Below are 5,456 nucleotides of genomic sequence, written 5' to 3' on the forward strand. Positions count from 1 at the left end.
CAAATTTTCAATTTACATTTGTCAGTAATTAAAATAAAATGAAACAAAAGACAACAACGTTGCATGATCTAAGAACTGAGCAGGAAAAACACTTCAACATCATCCAGTGATAATAAACATGCGTCACATGCACTCACTGTGTCCTCATGTCAGTAAAAGCTGATTTGCAGACTCCTAATGCCAGGATAACAAAGAAACTGCTCTCGGAGCTGGGACTGATCGATGTATGGAGGGACTTCCACCTAAAAGAAAAACAATTTACATTCTGTTCAGCAAGTAAAGGGGTATACTCAAGAGTTGAGATTTGTTTTACTTACAACTCATACAGACACAGACTTAAATAATGTAGGATAGGGGTAAGAGACATATCTGACCACTCAGCCGTTTATTTAACTGTGCATTTGGATAATAAAAAAAAAACATGCCTTGGCGACTTAATACAAGCATCTTGAATGACAGGACATGCAAGGAATATGTGCAGAAGGAACTTAAAGATTATATAGACAATAACAATAATGGAGAAGAATCGCCAAGTGTTTTGTGGCACACTGCAAAAGCAGTGATCAGAGGAAAGCTTGTAGCATTGACCTAACATAGAAAAAGGGATTTAGAGGAGAATCTTAAAGTTTTATAGAGGGAACACACCGAAAGTAAGGAACCTTATATTATAGATCAAATAAGAAATGTAAGAAAATAAAAAAACAATCTATGTGAGGAAGAAGTAGAGAAAAAAGCCAAATTTGCAAAGCAGAGATATTATGAGAATTGACCAAGGGCCCTGAAGCTTCTGGGATGGAGGTTAGGAAATAAAAAGCAGACAGCTCCATATATGAAATAAGGGACCCTGTAACTAAAAAAGCCTGCCATAAGTAAGAGGATATTGAACATATTTTTGAAAATTACTATAGGGACTTATGTAAGGAACCAAATACAACTAGTCCTCGGGAAATAAATTCATTTCTGGAGTCATTGGATTTACCCTCTATAGGTGAAGAACAGAATAAAGCCCTGATGGCAGAGATTACAATGAAGGAAATAGGGAAAGCAATCTCTAGATAAAAGCTAATGAAGCGCCGGGTACGGACGGCTTCCCAGCCGAGTGGTACAAGGCCTTTAAGGATCAAATAGTGCCTATGCGTTTTGACTGCTTCAACTATACACTGAAAAAAGGTGAATCACCAGGTACATGGAGGGAGGCAATCATTTCAGTTATTCCTAAGGAGGTGAAGGACAGAAATTAATGTAGCGCATAAAGGCCAATTTCTGTACTCAATATAGATTACAAGTTGAATGCGTCAATACTATTAAAAAGGTGAGTGCATATAATAGTAGAACGAGTGGGACCAGACCAACCTGAATTGTGCATGAAAGACAGACACAAGAATATATTAGACGGGTGCTACACGTTATCGATCATGTGGGAATATTGGAGCCACAGTGATTAGTTTAGATGCGGAAAAGGCATTCGATTCGGATAGGTGGAAATTTCTGTACTCAGCGTTGAGAAGATTTGGCTTTAAGGACGATTTAATTAACTGTATCAGAACTCTATACTCCTCATCAAACGCAAGAATAAAGATTAATGGACACCTCTCTCAGGTTGTCAACTTGGAGAGAGGTTGCCCACTCAGCCTCGCCCTCTTTCCTTTATTTATAGAGCCCCTGGCACAGTTAATCAGGGATGATGAGGTGATAAAAGGAGTCATGATCGTAGTTTTAGAGTAGAAGATCTGTCTATATGTAGATGATGTTTTGCTCTTTATTACGACACCAGAGGTCAGCATTCCCAGACTAATGTCCTCGCTAAACGATTTTGGAACCTACTCTGGATATAAATTAAACGTGCAAAAAACACAAACTATAAGTTATAATTACATCCCTCAGAAAGACATGCTAAATAGATTTGGGTTCAAATGGACCTCATCAGACATTAGGTATCTGGGAATTCAAAAACCTAAAGACATATTTCAAAATATATGATAGCAATTATAGCCCCATAAGTAAAAACATCAAGGCAGATATTGACAGGTGTTCCCAACTGCCCTTAGATATGCACAGGGCCGGCCCAAGCCTTTCGGGGGCCCTAAGCAGAATTTGATATTGGGGCCCCCCCTCCCACCTAGCGGAGTCATTTGCGCTCGACGATTATTGACAAAAATGTCACACTACAATGATTTGACAATGAATTAATTGACATTATCAATTGTATTAATACTGAATTACGTAGATGTGATTTCCTGTATTTTTTATATGGCCAGCTGGAGAAGGGAAATACCTAAATTTAAGCATATTCATAGCATTTTGCTTTTTGACTTATTGAGATGGTGACTTGGGCTTGGGCTTCAGTGCCCCTTGACCTCTTGGGCCTGGAAGGCTCATTCAGTTGCTCTCATGCCAAAAATATTCTAGACTTTTGTCCCTTGATAGACCCCTGTATTATTATAGTCGTTATTTACACCAAAACAGTCACCTTTTAACCTTAGAGGGCACTTAGATCACAGATTTATTTTAAACTTTCATATTCAAAGTAAAGCATCAAGTGTGGTTTACTGAAGTTAAATTGTAAAATAATTAAATACAACAGCATTTGTATTTTTTTTTAAAGTATCAGTTTAATAAACAGATCTTTCAACAGATTTGTAAATGTGCAATCTTAAACTGAAATCAAAATACACAAACATTAGTATTATCAAAAATAACATTAAAAAATAAAAAATAAATAATGATAGTGCCTCTGTATTCCAAACAAACGATCACAAACATATTAAATAAATAATTTGCAACTGTGCAAATGCGTATTAAGTTAGCAATTTCCAATTACAAAATAAAACCAAAATAGACAAGCATGAATATAATAAAAAATAAAACGTTACATAGATACATAGATTAAATAATGAAAGTGACTCAGTATTCAATTAACCTTTTAAACTAACTATTTGGAACTTCTAAAATCAAACTGTTTCAAAACATTCAAATAAACGATAATAACAAAACTGATAAGTTAGTAACATGACAGCAAGGGTTCAACAATCAATTATTGTGAAAATATTCCCAACTGTCTCAATACGATGTAACTGTCCTCAAAATCTTTCCTTCCTAGCTTTTTGGGAGGCAAAGTCATTGATGACATCATTATATGATATTGCTTGGCCAACTTTGCTATTAATACTAATAACAGAAAGTCCACTTAATCTTTCCTGAGCCATCGATGATCTCAGGTATGTTTTAATTAATTTTAGCTTGGAAAAGCTCCTCTCTGCTGAGGCAACTGTCACAGGCAGAGTGCAGGCTATCCTGAGAGCTACCCAAAGATTTGGGTAAACCTCACACATCTCGTTTTGTGAGAGGTATGTGAGCAGCTCAAGGGCGGTCATGGTTTGGGGAAATTCAGGAAGACTCTCGATCTCTACAGCCAGTGCGCTACCATCAACATCAGCCTCCTCTCCACACGAGAAAAGCTCCTACATTGACCCAATCACGCTGTCCCTCTGTTAACAGTTTTGTGGACTTTCTGGAGAATAATTTGCAACAGAAGCAGTAAACCGCATCATTCTTCTTTGAATAAATTAGCCAGCTTCGCTTGATTTTTTCCCCATTAACTAATTGTCTACACGTATAATGGTAATGAAAGCTTCGACCATCAGATTTTTTGGGGAAGGTGAAGGTGTCACTAATTTGCACTGGCCCTCTTCTTACCAGATCAGTCCTTTCTGAGTCAGACAGGAATGCTGACCATTCAGCTGGGTCAATTGGAGGAGCTGTTGATCCACCTTGATAGCTGGTGCTTGTTGAGGGAGTGGATGGGACATCCATAGCAGTGGATGCTGTAGAAGGACCTGTAGGGACATTAGATACAAAAATAGAATCATAACATAACACAAGATATTTCACAGTTAAGTAAGGCAACATAAAACAAAAACTGTTAGATTAACTGACCTGTCATGCCGGCTGACCATTCAGCTGGGTCAATTGGAGGAGCTGTTGATCCACCTAGATAGCTAGTGCTTGTTGAGGGAGTGGATGGGACATCCATAGCAGTGGATGCTGTAGAAGGACCTGTAGGGACATTAGATACAAAAATAGAATCATAACATAACACAAGATATTTCACAGTTAAGTAAGGCAACACAAAACAAAAACTGTTAGATTAACTGACCTGTTATGCCGGCAGAGGTTGAAGTCGGTGTATCAGTGACTGTCAATGCTGGTAACTGTTCCTCAATGGGTAAAAGTTCTTCCTCACTTTCAGGTGACTGTAAGTCTGCTGGGGGTGAACCTGCAAAGATAAAATAAATAAATCAACAAATAAAAAAAATGTAATTTTTTTTTTTTAAATGTGTCATGTCATATTAAAAGACTATGTAGCCATTTGCCATCAAGAAAAACCTCACCTGCTGTATCATCAGCTGTGGAGGCACTGACACTTGATGACACATCGGGGGCAGGTACAGTTGGTTGTGCTCCAAAATACTTCAACAGTGTTCCTGAAAAAATAACATTGCAAAAGTGCATAGTTGATAGTGAGTTTATGAAAAATGAGTTTATTTTGCCATCATTACTTACACTCATCAACAAACAATTCCACACCTAACCATTCCTATTCTAGTGAGGCAAAATAAGGCACAGCCTAATTGCAGTGTGGTGAACACTTAACATCCTAAATATAATATTAATACAATATAAGTATATTTTTTATCACAGACGTCTCCTCACTTCAACATGGTGTTTTCTCATAAAGACCAATAGGCCATCTCTCAACAAAGATATTAGAGCAGAGCGCACATTGTGCTCCATCTTTGGCTGAGATGTCACTTTTACTAACGTGCACAGGCACAGCAATGCTAGCTTGCATCCCTTACACCTAGAAGGTTAAGTTCACCTTTGGCTGTTTCCTCCAATATAAACCGATATCTCACGGACTAAGACTCTGCACTTAGTCGCTGTCAGACTCACCACTATGTCACATTTATAAAACAGTACTGTTTTCATGTAGCTAGCTACTAGTGCTAATGTCCACCTCAGTCAGCGAGCTAACGTTAGATTAAGCCTGGCAAGAGCTAGCAGTACATGTTTGATTGAACATCCTAAACACTGCCAATATCGTTGACATCCGATATACACCTAGATAAATGTATATTAATGAGATACATACACTGTTGATGAATATAGCTCATGTGATGGCAAATATAAGATGACATTAACTCGCTAGCTAGCTAGCTAACTCCTATGATAGCTTGAGCTGCTCCTCCCTCAAATGAGTTAAAAACATATTTTAAATAATCATGCAATCATACCTTTATCTTGCTCTTTTTTCTCATCTTCTGTCCTTTTCTTTTTCCGTTTTTGGGCACCAGAGAGATACGTCCTTTTAGATGACATGCTTATATATGTCCCTTCCAACTTAACCTTGAGTATTATGCAGTGTCTGTCTATGACCGCGAATTATCTGTCAGCAG

The 5,456-nt window shown here is 37.7% G+C and overlaps 1 long non-coding RNA gene across 1 annotated transcript; it reads right to left on the reverse strand.

The window, feature by feature from the left end:
• Nucleotides 1–2,240: 2,240 nt before the first annotated feature.
• LOC128431121 (uncharacterized) lies at nt 2,241–4,068 on the reverse strand. The gene is made up of 2 exons (XR_008334110.1): nt 3,937–4,068; nt 2,241–3,836 (listed from the first exon to the last, which is right to left on the reverse strand). It is a non-coding gene; the product is annotated as an uncharacterized LOC128431121 (long non-coding RNA).
• Nucleotides 4,069–5,456: the final 1,388 nt, after the last annotated feature.

This window comes from Pleuronectes platessa, chromosome 24 (assembly GCF_947347685.1).
Source record: "Pleuronectes platessa chromosome 24, fPlePla1.1, whole genome shotgun sequence".
NCBI lineage: Eukaryota > Metazoa > Chordata > Actinopteri > Pleuronectiformes > Pleuronectidae > Pleuronectes > Pleuronectes platessa.